At 44.7% G+C, this 14,039-nt stretch overlaps 1 long non-coding RNA gene and 1 pseudogene across 1 annotated transcript in view; one reads left to right on the forward strand and one right to left on the reverse strand.

Moving 5' to 3' along the window:
• Positions 1–211: 211 nt before the first annotated feature.
• LOC122229531 lies at positions 212–5,442 on the reverse strand (annotated as a pseudogene).
• The window catches only part of LOC122229536, a 49,273-nt gene continuing 37,254 nt past the window's right edge, over positions 2,021–14,039 (forward strand). The window contains exon 1 of the long non-coding RNA XR_006207029.1: positions 2,021–2,460. This is a non-coding gene — a long non-coding RNA (uncharacterized LOC122229536). The remainder of the gene's footprint in view (positions 2,461–14,039) is intronic.

Below are 14,039 nucleotides of genomic sequence, written 5' to 3' on the forward strand. Positions count from 1 at the left end.
TGGATCCTCACTAGGTAGTATTCACCATAAACCAGGAGCTTCCAGCCACAATGATGAAACTGCTGTCCATCAAAAACATTGCTTCTGTACATTACCTCTCAGCCTTCTAGCAACCCCATCTTACAGAAGTGGAATTGAGGCTCATACAGGTTGAGAAATTTGCTAAGGCCATGTAGACAGGATGAATGGAAACAGGACTGGCATCCCCATATTTCTTGTTCTAAAGCCTTTATTGATTTCATAACACCACGCTAGTCCCTTCACATAGCAACACATCTCGAGATGAGGTTGTCAGCAAGGATAAAGCAGAAATGATAGACAGGAAAACGGGCCCAGAATGTCTGCATCTGAGAAAGGTTGTACAAATAATATGGGTGAATCTGATATCTTCTAGGATTCTTGGCTTCTAGGACCTTGGATTGGCTTAGAATGTATTCCAGGCTTTGTGGGAGCTCATAGCCCTCCTCAGGATGTTGTGCATTTCCAGGGGGCTTATGTGCCCATTGTCTCCTTGTCACTCAGGTTCTTGGGCCTCTGAATACTTTCTCCATGTGGCACAACATTGACATGGACATGGAAACACATTTCTTAGGTAATGTCAGACTTTAAATCAAACCTATTCACGCTAATGTGAATGTAGTTGCCTTCCTGGAGGATTTGGAGGTACGTAGAAGATGGGTTTCCATCCAGTGACACAGATAGTCTAGGGTTTGACATTAGCCACTCCTACACTTGAACTATCTGTGGTCATCATATCCAGGGACATTTCCACTCATTCTTCACCCCACAGAGTCCCCTCACCCCTTACCATCTGCCCCTCTCTCCCTTTCTTATCCCCTCTTGAGTTTCAGAGTAAAACACACAGTCCTTCCATTTTCTCATGGTTAGTAGCTGCTGGATGCAAACCCTCTTGTTATTCCCAACCCCTCTATAGTCCCTGAGTGGAACTAGAGCCTTAGTCTGTGGGACACCCCCTTCTCTATCTCTGTCCCTGGGGCTGCTGTCTCTGTTCTCCCCAGGTCCACCTGGAGTTGCAGCCTATTTGCAGCTGCTCATGTCAGTATGTGCTGTTGGAAGTCATTTTTTTCTGACTGTGGTAGGTTGGTCTTCCCTGCCCAGAGTCTTCAGCACAACCATCCTTGAAGAGAGAGGAAAGATAATTTCCTCCAGGTGGAGAGCCATGAAAAGGCATGGTGGTAGGGCTGGGCCCAGAAAGGAACAGCAAAGAGTGGGGCAGAGGCAGTGTTGTTTCGGTGACGTGGGATGGAAAGTGATGCAGGGCTAAGGTGATGCAGGGCTTTGGTAGCCTGGAAGAGGGCTCCAAGTTTCTTGCAGGGGATAGTGGGAGGGCATGTCTTTATCTCTTTGCCCATGTGTGAAAGGTAGGGGTTGGTCTTTAAACATTTCTATGTCTTAGTCCTAAATATAGTGTGTGGTTCATAGAAGCAAATGGTAAATATGTGCTGAATAAATGTGTAGGCATAGAAACAGGTTTTCTCAACTGTGAAAGGGAATTAAGGCACTAGAGAGTAGGTGGATCCAAGAGGCCACTTTATAAATGCTGAAGTCCTACTCTGTAGACATGTACCTCAAAGTCAGCTCTGGGGTTCAGACAGGCTAGCTCATGCTGCCCACCAGGCAGTCCCTGGGGCTGAATTTGATAGAGCCTATGGGATCTGGACTAGTAAGCCCCAACCTGCAAGCCCCATTGAGGGAAGAGTTAGCTTACTTTAGTCATCCTTGCATTTCTGGCCCCAGCACACAGAAGGCCTCAAGAGTTGAAACGTGCCCAAAAAGAAACCCTTCCAAATGGAGACCCTTTTGGCCACTAGGTGGCGCCATTGTTCCAGCCAAAGACCACAGAGCCTGTTGGGAGCCCACATGCTTGGAACTTTGAGTTGAATCCAAACTCCTCCAACATATCTGTCAGGTTCTAATCTCAATGCAGTAATACATTCTAATCCCATAACAAGGGGATTAACAACACCACTGTAGCTAATTTGAATTGAGAATTGAGAAAATCTGTTTCAGAAAGCAAATTCCAAGACATTTCCTTCACTCAGCTGGCTAAGAAGGGCTAGGCATGTTGGAAGGAGTAGTAGTTTCTGCACAAATTGGCAAATCAGCTTGCAGACTGAGCTTCTCACACAGCTCACTGCGGTGCCGATTTACAGAACTGTGGAGCTCACCAGGCACCCCAGCCCCTGTGCCATCTTGGTGTCTGACAGAAAAGGAGCTAAGGACAAATAGAGAAAATGTCTCCCTCATAAATTCCCAAGAATTCTTCTGTTTGCACCAAGGTCTTGATGTAGGACACCTCTACCATTCTCCACATATTCATAACCTACCCTTTCTTCAAGGTCCAGTTCCAAGGAGGTTATTTTTTGTGCCATCTCCTGTCCCAAGGACAAAGACCTCTGAATTCTGGAAATGCTTTTGACCCAGTGAGCACTGAGGGATGTGAGTGTGATCCACCTTTTTCAGTACTGTTGTTTCTCGACTCCTCACTGAGGTGGTAATTCCTTTGAGGGCAAGCTCAATACTTTGAGCTTGTTGTGTTTCCTGCACACAGCAAGAACTTGGTAGATATTTGTGAGTGTTGAAGAGCAAACAAAGTAAAACATTGCTCCATATTCAAAGGGCTGGGAGATGTTTAATAGCAACACATAAAAAGAGAGTTTTGTGGGTCATTACTCTTCTCAGATAGCTGTAGATTATGATTTTAGATCATAATCTATAAATTAGCAGCATGAATTTGTATTAATATTACTGTAAATAACAATAAGAATAGGTACATTTGTTGAGTGCCTGATATATAATAGTCACTGTGGTATGCATTTTACATATGTATTTCAATAGTTTTTCAAAATCTCTAAGAGGCATTATTCCCAGGTTTCCCATGGGAAAAGTAAGGTTTAGGAAGATAAAGTCACCTGCTAAAGTTTCTAAATTAGTGCCAGACAATCTTTGCAGGGTTGGCTGGGTTTGGAAAACCCAAACCCCTACCATAGGTGCCAAGTCCCACAGTCCTTATGAGACTCCTAACGACTCATATCCTGAGGCCATGCATAGCTACACAGATCTGACTCTGGAAGGGCTCAAGGGCATGGAGAGCAATGTGCCTGGAGGAGTCATCTGGTGGGTGGCCAGAAGCAGTGCATCTTGGGAACCTTGATTGAAGTGAATCCCTCAATTGTACTTCAGTAAAAACAGACAAGGCTTGAAGGACAATGTATTTGCCCAGTAGAACACATACAAAGAAGAGATATCATTGCCTATTTGGTATGATTTAGAGGTCACCTGGGAGACTTCCCTGCCCTGAATTATTTTCCTCTCTGGCCTGTTTTGGTCTCCCAAATATTGCTATTAGTTCTTATTTTCCTTGAATTTAAAGTGTTTTGCAGTCTCTCAACATTGTCCATGATCTATCAAACCTGTCAAGGAATGAGTTAAGAGCCATATGGAAGGAGGATGGGTGCCTGGAAGTGGCAGGGGGTTGGGTGCACTTTGGCTCTTCCCTCCTGCCTTCATGGCTGGGGATGAGGCCAACAGGCAGGCAGAAAGCCACTGATGGGGCCCCTGTAAGGCAAGGAGAGTCCAGATTTTGGATTTGGATCACAAAGTCTTTCGGACCTTGCTTTACACCTGTCCTCTTTACCTTGGCTCCCCAAGGCTGCCACTCCTACAGCTGGAGTCCCAGATGCCATGGGTTGTTAAGCAAGCATAGCAGGTGTTGGCAGCAACAAGAGATGGAGGGGGGAAGACAAATCTTTAGCAGAATCTTCATTCAGCTGAAGATGCCTGAAATGGAAATACATTTCTGGGGAAAGAAATCTCTGGTTGACACTGAACATTTCCCTTGTGAGAAAAAAGAGAAAAGGGCCTCACTATTTGCTTGCATGAGCTGTAGGAAGCCCCCGGTTTGTCTCTGATGCTGGAAATTCCTTCTGCAGAGGAGAAGTCTTTCATCTTACTATTAAAAACTAAGTTAAGGTTTCAAACCTTTGACAGAGTAAATTCTTGATAGCCCTTTCTCCTGAGAGTCTATTGCCATGGTAGAGAAGAACAAAAGGATTGAAATGTGAGAAATCTGAGCACCTGGGGAGAGTAGGCAGGTGTGACAAGGCAGGCTGAGTCCTCAGGGACGTCTTTGCACTTTGCTGATTTCATGAGAGTATTGTGAGTTGGCTTCCTTTATGCAGGTCTAAAGTGTATGCATTTGACTGACTAGGCGGTAGCCTTGATTGTCTAGTAGTTTTCTGGGTTATTTTTCTAGAGTGGCTCCAAAGTTCGTTGGCTTTAGAGAGCCATACAGAATTTCTCTTCACTGGGCTGTGGGAGACTGCTTTGGATTCTGTGTCTCCCTCTCTTTCTGTCCCTCCCCTTCTCGTGCTCTCTTTCTCTCTCTCCTCTCTCAATTAATACACATTAAAAAATTTTTTTAAAGACAAGAAACTGGCTGTGGTTTGGTTTCTACTGCTTTGGCTAATAAGGTTTTACCTGTGCCAGGTGGACCATAGAGAATGACCCCTTTGGAGCTTTATATCCATGTTTTCATAATATTCAGGATGAGTGAGAAGAAGCTCCACAGATTCCTTAATTTCCTGAATTTGGTTGTCCAACCCCCCATATCTGCATAGATTTCCTGGGAGGTCTTCTCTACCTTCATTGCTGTGACCAAGGTCTCTGTGTCATCCCTGAACACCTCTATGACAGCATGAACCTTGTGTCTGAGCAGGACTGAGCAGCCTGGTTCCAGCAGATCCTTGTCTACAAAGGAAAGAATGTTGATGTAGAGTTCTGAGCCCACAGGTGTGGACATAATGGCATGATTGTCATCAATGATCTCTTCCAACATTCCTACTGACATTGGGGTCCTCCTTAGATCATCCACCTTTGATCTTTCCTCCTCTTGCTTTTCTTCTAAAGGCTTCATTTGTTCCTGGTTTCTAACGAATTCTTCCTCCATGAGAAGATAGTCTTTAATTCTCTCTAACTTTGGTAATTTTTTTTATTTTTTTATTTTTTTTTTATTTAAATTTTTTTTTTAACGTTTTATTTATTTTTGAGACAGAGAGAGACAGAGCATGAACAGGGGAGGGTCAGCGAGAGGGAGACACAGAATCTGAACCAGGCTCCAGGCTCTGAGCAGTCAGCACAGAGCCCGACACGGGGCTCGAACCCACGGACTGTGAGATCATGACCTGAACCGAAGTCGGCCGCCCAACTGACTGAGCCACCCAGGCGCCCCAAACTTTGGTAATTTTAACAGGCACTGACTGTGAGGTGTCACCAGTGGCAGCTTGCTGGCAGCATCTGGTCCCTTTGTTTTCTTCTTTTTCCCCACTCTAGTTGGTGCAGGAGGTTTGTATTTCTTATTCTTGTCCTTGTCATCCTCTTGCCACCTCCAGGGCCATGATCACCACTCTGACTTTGACCCATCTTGCTTTGGCTGCTCTAAATGCTGCTGCTGGAAGTCTTTCAATTTTTTAAAAATGTTTATTCATTGTTTTGAGAGGCAGAGACCGAGTGAGAGTGGGGGAGGGGCAGAGAAAGAGGGAGACACAGAATCCAAAGCAGGCTCCAGGCTCTGAGCTGTCAGCACAGAGCCCAAGCCTCCTGCGAGGCTCAAACCCACAAACCATGAGATCATGACTTGAGCCAAAGTCAGAAGCTTAACTGGCTGAGCCACCCAGGCACTCCTAAAAGTGGGTATTTTTAACATAAAATGTAGTGAAGTCAATTGAGAAACTGTTAGAACTGGTAGCAAGTTAGGAAGTCTGAATGCTGAGGAATAAACCCATCAAAAGACTATGTGACAGAGGTTTGAAATAACCAACATACATACCATGTTTCTAGATGAGAGGACATGATATCTTAAAGGTGACAATTCTCCTCAAATTATTTTACAGATTCAATAATCCACATTCACTGTTAGTGTGAGATTTGTTGCAACCTCATTATTGGAAAGAGATTTGGCAGTATCTACCATATCACGCCTTTTGACCTAGCAATTCCATGTTTAGGAAAGTCTCCTCTGGCAATACTTAAATGAGCACAAGGTTCATTGCAATAGTTTATGTTACTAGAGAATTGGAAGCCATTTAATGGTTCTTCAATAGGGAATGATTGCATCATGGAATGCAATGTAATGGCGAATAAAACTTCTGTCAATCTGTGCGTATTGACAGGGAGATTTTTTAAGACATTAAGTCACAGAATAATATATAGAGTATGATTCCTATTATGTGGAAAACACTATGTGTATGTGAATGAAGAAATGAGTCTGAAAGTCCTATAATTCTCCTGGGAACCAGGGCAAGATTAAATAGGGACTTAATTTTTTTCAAATGAAAGAATACTGTATTTTTTAATGTGAAAAAAAAGTGAAAAGAAGTAGCAGAGACATATATTTTTATAGGAACAATCCCAATACAATTTTGATATATAATTGTTCCAAAATTTGATTCTTAAGTGATATTACTGATTTCATGAAAATAGCATAGTCATCAAGTAAAAGCCCAAATGAGATTATTTATTCCATTTTTTCTTGATTTATGGCTCAGTATTTAAAATATAGCTTTTAGGCATGATCATTGAATATTGATTTTTCCATTTTCTTATTCTTTTAGATTAATTTCCCTATTCACGTAAAAATCAATGCTTGGGTGACTTATTAAAGTTTTATATTCTTTAATATTCCTTGATCCTTCCATAGTTTTTTTTTCTTTTTACATAAATAATCTTTAATACATTCTTGATTTTCACATTTCACTTTACATCCGGGTTTGGATGGATTTGTTTGTAACCGCTCAGCTATGTCACGACACCCATGAGTCTTTGTGTTAGCAGATGAAGCTCACACTCAGGGTTTGAGGGCATTGATGCAAAATCTGTCCCCACTGTCCTTATGGAGTCACTGATGAGTCTCTCAGGTTTGTCACAGTGGGTGTTCAGGGGTTCCCTCCTGCCTCAGACTTTCCTTCTTTTTTGCCGTCTTCTATAGCATCACACCCTTCCTGGAAGTGCTGCTGGAAAACTTTGAGTTGTGTAACTTGCAGGAAATACAGAGCATTCAGGGCCTTCCAGGGAACCCCACAAGACAAGCAAACCTTTTTCTTCCTAGTGTCAGTGGCATTTTCTAGCATTACTTTGATGGGATATTGTGATACTTATCTGTTCTCCAGGAAGGAGTAAGTGGGAAGGAAAGAAGGCCAAAAGAGGGAAAGCACACCTCCTTATGCCACAGCCCACAAAATGTAAAGCAAAGATGAATGGGAGTTTGCCAGACTGCAGAGGAGGATGGTGGTCCAGGCAGAGAAGATTGCTACAGAAAGGGAACGATTTAGGGAGGTCACAAGCATGCTAGGGCCGCCCCTCTCATCCCCCCTCCCCTTCCTTCAACAAAAGGCTCAGCAAAGCCTGTCAGGGGTTACCTTGTCAAAGGCTGTAGATCTCGAATTCACAGAGTTTCTCTCTTTGCCTCAGTTTCTTCATCTATAAAATGGGGATAATGCTAGTATCTCACAGGGTTATCATGAGGATTTACTGAGTTAATTTTTGTAAAGTGCTAAAAACAAGGCCTGGTGAGCAATAAAGGCCAGATATGTGTATGAGTTATTATTATAAACAATCTGTGGCCTTGAATTTTTTTGCAATTTCCTCACGAGTTACCTGTTTTTAAATTTTCTTTAGAAAATTTTTTTTTTTTCAGTTCATGGAGAGAAAAGAACCTGTCAACTTAGTACATTTGAACAACAAAGTGGTTTTATTTCAGAAACAGTCCCTATTATGCTGTCCTGGTCAAAAGCTTTTTGGCAGTTCTTTTTCACTTGGGTTCATCTGATCCGATAAAAGATTGACTGGCCTCTGAGCACATGTTCTTTTTGCTGGTTTTTCCTCTTGGAAAAATCAATGGCAGCTGGCTATCAGTGGGCCTCTGGGTGCCCCATGTAAGCTGTTGAAAAACTGTTTAGTACAGAGGAAGCTGTGCTTTAGGCCTATTGTTCCCCATAATGTCTAGCCTCTTGCCTCTGTGCACCCTGGTGGACCTGGATGGGTAGGATGGTGGAGAAGTGTAGCCTGCTAGCGGGGGTGTGCTGCTAAACTGGCTCCAGGGGGATGGGGCTTTGATTTTTGGCACTGCTGATTACTGTAGTATAAATCCTCCTGCTACGGCCGATCTCAGACTGCCCATATGAGGTCATTGAATGCAGGGTTGGGAAGAGATGTGAACAGCCAGTCATGGATGGAACAGAAGAAATCTTACTCCTATAGCAAGGTTGAGAATGTTCCTGTGGGGATTTCTTTCCCAGCAGGGAATGCTGGAGGGACTAGAAGAGAATTAACATTTTCTGAGCATCTTCTGAGTACATTGTGAACTAGGTGCTTTGCAGACATTATCTCATTTGATCTTTGTAGTGACATCATGAGTCAGCTAACTTCAGCCCCATGTTCACCCGAGGAGGGGAGCCTCAGAGCTGTGAAGCAACTTGCCCAAGGTGACACAGTGGAGGAGCAGGGACTGAGACCAGTACTGGTGAAGCATAATGATTCCTGGGATTGAAGTAGCAGAGAATAGCACTAATGGAAAAAATTATAGGTAATTCTCTATGGGTGAATCCATTTTAACTTCACTCCATCACTCTGACATAAAAATCATGGCTTTAAGGCCTGGGAGGAGCCTTTATTTAGCTCAATATCTCATCAAGAGGATGAGGCAAGTGAACGAGAACAGCTTAATTTTAGCATAAAATAGGGATAATATGAGCACATGTGTTCTTATAGTTAGGAAGGTGCTCTGTGTTCTTGGGAGAAACAGGCTGGGAAGGGTAATTTTATTTTCCCAGGGCCCTGCCATCCAGGGCAAGAGGCAAGGGCATTAGTGTCCTAATTTGGGGAAAACAGAGTAATTCCTGGAACCAGAATTACAAATGAGCCCATGGAAGGATGTGCATCCTTTCTTCTCCATTAGGCCTTTCCTATGGGTTCCAGGAACATGGACTCAAACCCAAGGAGGGGAACACTGCTTGAGGATACTGATGACTTTACACCCACAGGTAGACCATTTAGCTCAGGCACATGCCCCGCGGTCTCTACCCAAGGAGGGGTGCCTTTGTGAATAGTCCTTGGCATTGCGGTACTTCCTGGTTTGGCTGTCACTTCTGTGCACAGGGGATAGGGAAAGCTCTCACATTCTTCTCATATTTCAGCCTTTGTCTATTAGGGAGGTATTGAGGAGGGACATTTCAAACCCACTCTCCATCCTGCTTTGATTTCCTCTGCTAGTGTGATTAATTAGCACCTGGGTCAGAGGGGTCATGTTAGTAGGTAGGGTCAGGGCCACTATGTCTTAGAGGGCCTGTAGGCATGCTTCTCTATCACATCCTGTGTCCAAAGGCAGTGGGTCCCTCTCTACCCGTGGCCCATGTGCAAGCTCACTTGGGCAGAGCTGGCTTGCTCAGCTTCTGGCCACCACCATCTTTTCTGCACTTTGAACCGTTAAGTCGGTAAGAACATTCTAATGGTGGAGACATAAACTAGCTGCTCGAATTGAAATGAATAGAATTAGTTTTTTTTTTCCCCTACCATAATACGTCCCAGGGGTGTTTCCTATATTCATTTATTTTTTTTTTAATATTTTTATTTTTTAAAATGTTTATTTTTGAGAGAGAGAGAGAGCGCACACATGAGTTGGGGAATGGCGGAGGGAATGGGGGAGAGAGGATCTGAAGCAGGCTCTGTGCTGACAGCAGAGAGCTTGATGCAGGGCTCAAAATCACGAACTGTGAGATCATGACGTGAGTCAAAGTCGGACACTCAACTGACTGAGCCATCCAGGTGCCTCTCCTATGCTCCTTTAAAATCTGCTATTGTGCTATATAAGGTTCATTCACTCATTCATTCTTTCATGCACTTATCAACGGATATCTGTATGTCAAGACTCTGCTGAACTCAAAGATCTTGGAGGCAAGGCTCTTGACTCTTCTCTTGGGTCCCCCACAGGCCTTACTCATAGCCAGTTACACAGGAATACTTGGCAAAGAGTTACAGCATATTCTGGTCTTCAGACTCTGGGGTCCCTTGGAGTTAACCCCATCCTCCCAGGGGGTTTCATATTCCCAGAGGCTTTGAATCTATAATGCCAGGTCATGTATATTTCCCTCCTTACCCACGACAGACATAATATTCGATTATGAATCTCCGGGATTTCAAAAGATTCAGGCTTAATGACCCAGCTCTGGTTTATGTCTATGAAAGTCAGGGAACCTTAGTGAAGCCAGTCAGCAGAGAAGACTGGGAGATCCACAGAGAAATGGGGACTCAGAGTGGGAGGGGGAGGAGGAAAGTTGGGGAGGAGCCAGCAGCAGGGCTGTCTGTCCTCCTGGCTGACCTCGGGGTCTGAGCTAATGCAGCAATAAGGGGCCAGGCGAGTCAGGTCTCAATGATGGATGGGCCTCTCTGTCTCCATGGGCAGAGCACAGAGCTGGGGGCTTTCCCAGATGAAGCCAGAAGTCATTTTCCCTTCCAATGAAAGGGCAACTTGTTCATGTGGAAAGGAGAATTATCTGCATGTGAAATCTTCAGTTTCTTGAGGCAGAAGGCCAGAAATGGTTGCCTGGGCAATCTCCATAGCCCAGGCTGATCTGAGGAGAGCCACAGGCTTGGAAGCCCACAGACTTGAGTTCAAACTCTGGCCTGGCCACTCTGTGGTTTTGTGACCCTGGATAAACAAATAACCTCTCTGAACCTCTGTTGCCTTTTCTTTAAAATGGGGGCAAGATCACCTTTCTGGATTGTTGTGAGGACTATATAAGGTGCTATTGTTTAAAGGCCTGGCACACAGCAGGCACTTCATAAATGCTGATCTTCCTCTTCTCATCCTTAACATTTATTTCCGTGGTAATTGGTCTTCAAAGATGGCTTCCCATGAGTAAGACCTCCTGACATCCACATCTAGAATCTGGGCTGGGTGTGACTGGCACTTGACTAGCAGAGTGCAGTGGAAGTGGGACCGTGTGATTTCTAAGGCTAGGTTACCAGAAGCCAGAGACTTGCGGCTTCCCTTGGGCCTCCTGAAGGGCTTGCTCTTGGGTTGCAGGCTCTCAGAACCCAGCTGCCATCATTGTACGGAGAGGATATATATGTAGTTGCTCCAGATGACAGCTCCAGCTGAACTCCTAGGCAAAGCCAGCATCAACTGTCAGCCATGTGAATGAGTTATCTTGTACATCTGGCATAGTTAAGCCTTCAGATGGCTCTAACCCTAGCCACTGTGTGAGAGACCCCAAGTGAGAGCTATGCAGTCAACCCTTAACGTTTATTTATTTTTGAGACAGAGAGAGACAGAGCATGAACGGGGGAGGGTCAGAGAGAGGGAGACACAGAATCCGAAACAGGCTCCAGGCTCTGAGCTGTCAGCACAGAGCCCGACGCGGGGCTCAAACTCACTGACCGCGAGATCATGACCTGAGCCGAAGTCGGCCGCCCAGCCGACTGAGCCACCCAGGCGCCCCTGCAGTCAACCCTTAGAACCAAGAAGATAATTATATATATAGTATATATTATAATATATTATATATATATATATATATATATATATATACATATATATACACACACACACACACACACATATATAGGGAGTTTTGTTTCAAGCACTTATATTTTGCATTTGTTTGTTAAGCAGTAATAAATAATGGTAACCATCAAGATCCAACATTTATTATTGTGTGGAAATTCCGTCATGGACAAATTTATTTCCTTGGGTTAGATATTAAGCTATCTGGATTCCCCTTTTAAAATATGAGGTCCATATTATCTCAGGTTTTACTGGGGTTAGGGTCCATTGTTGCCTGAAGCCTTGCACATGTGGATGAGGGAAGGGGATGGGCAGGGGGATAGCTTGGGGGATTCTGAAGTTAGACCATGTGGATTGAAAATGCAGCCTGAATGCCCTGGCTCAGCTGTCAGGCTCAAGGAGGGCATGGCTTCTGCATCATGAGTGCCTTTGGTGAGCTCAGTGCTCCATAGCTGTGGCATTTGCTCATCTTCACCACAGCCTTTGAAGCAGAGTTGATTGTACCCACTTTATAGATGAGTAAACGAAGGCTCAGAGATATGGAGATGTGACTTCACCCAAGGTCAGAGAGCCAATAGAACAGGGCCAGGTTTGTGTCCATTTCTGCTTGATTCTGAGTGGGGTCTCTTTTATCTGGGACCTAAGCATTTTTCTGGGGCTACTTCTTCCCCCATCTCACGAGTTAGCACCAGAGACCTGCCACACACTTTTAGGTGGTGGAGGAGTGGCAATTTCCCCTGAAGGGCCATAACCAGAGCCCATTGTCCATCTCTTCAGAGTCCTGTGGTCCAGAGCAAGGGCAGGGGTCTTCCTCTGTTAAACATCCAATCAGAATGGATTTTCCCAGGGAGGCAAACCACAGGTCCATAGTCTGGCAGGCAGGTGCCTCTGGGGCAGCCGGGTGGGGGCTGGGTTCCATCCACTACTCTACATGCAGCCTGCTGCTGTCACCAGGATCCTGGGTACATCCTATGTCTCTTTACCAACAGAGGCAATAAACTTGGAGAAGTTTAAAGTGGGAAAAGTCTGGGCATCTCCTCTCTCCAAGATGGAACTTACACTTCCCTGCTAGTAGGTTCTTGGCAGGCTCACTTTATCTTCAAGGAACAAATGAGATGTGTTTCAACCAAAACAGCTTTCAACCTAAACCTGCTATCAGATGGCCTGACAGTCACTCCCTGTCTACCTGTCTAGCTTTTTTCAGAGACAGCACCTCCTTTAAATTCAGGAACAACCTCAATCTCCTGTGGATTGGGTTAGACTCAGGAAAGCTGTAGTTCACTGTGGGCAAAGGGAAGGGACTGGCTTAACAAAGGGCAGAGTGGGGGGACCACCCATGCAGTGGACTTTCACATGGGGAAGGTTGCTTAAGAGTTGCTATTGAATAACTCTTCATGAGGGCAGGCACAGCTCCAAGTACTTTGCAAAGAGACCTTCCTTTACTTCTCATGGTAGGTCTGTAAGTTGAGTATTACTATCTCTGTTTATAGGTCAGGAAACTGAGGCTCAGAGATGTTAAGTGACTAAGATTCTCTTTATTCATTCAACAACCATTACCGTCTTAGTTTGTGTTCCTTGAAGCAGAGCCTGATGCAGGGATTGGACATATGTGATGTATTGAGGGAATGCTCTCAGGAGAATCATACAAGGAAGTGGGGGAAGCAGGATAGGCAGAGGAAAGGAATGAGCAATGATGTGGTGTGTCAGGTGTAGTCTTGCCTTGGCCTAAAACACTTTGGGGGCTCTGGAACATAAACAGCTTCACAGAGTTGCCCTATCTTGAGGCAAGAGAGCTCTGTGTTCATACCCCTGTATCAGCCAGTTACTGTGCCCCTGCATGTGGTGTAATCTCCTAGTGCCTCTGGACAAAGCAGCTGCTGTCAGCCAAAGGCCATTCACTGGAGATGGTCACATAAGTAAGCTTTTGGTACCAGCTCTTGAAGCTGGTGTAAATGACACTTGAGGGTGACCAGCCATTTTGATTTGCCCAGAATTGAGGAGTTTCCCAGATGTGGGATTCTTGGTGCCCAAACCTGGAAAGTCTTGGGAAGTCTGGCACAAGTTGTGCACCATACTGGGCAGTAAAGGTACCTGAGTGGGGCAGTGACAGTGTCTACTACATTGACTGAGGATCTTGATGTGGGAAAACTCTTCTTGGTAATGGGAATGCAGTAGTTTCTGCCTCCAGGAGCCCAGAATCTACTTGGGGATACCCACATAGATGACAATGGCTGTGTTGAATGGAAGGAAGCACGGGGGACTCAGAGAAGGAATCCTCACCTAGCTTGGAGAGGTAGAGCATGGGGAGCAGTATAGGTAAGTTTTCCCAGAGGAGGTGATACTCAGTAAGGATCTGAACATAGTAGGGACTTAGCCTGGTGAAGAAGTTGGGAGGGCAGAGAAAGATGATACTGTAAATAGGGGGATTTGAGATGTGAAAGATAGAATCCCAACTACA

This window comes from Panthera leo, chromosome C2 (genome assembly GCF_018350215.1).
Source record: "Panthera leo isolate Ple1 chromosome C2, P.leo_Ple1_pat1.1, whole genome shotgun sequence".
Classification (NCBI taxonomy): Eukaryota; Metazoa; Chordata; class Mammalia; order Carnivora; family Felidae; genus Panthera; species Panthera leo.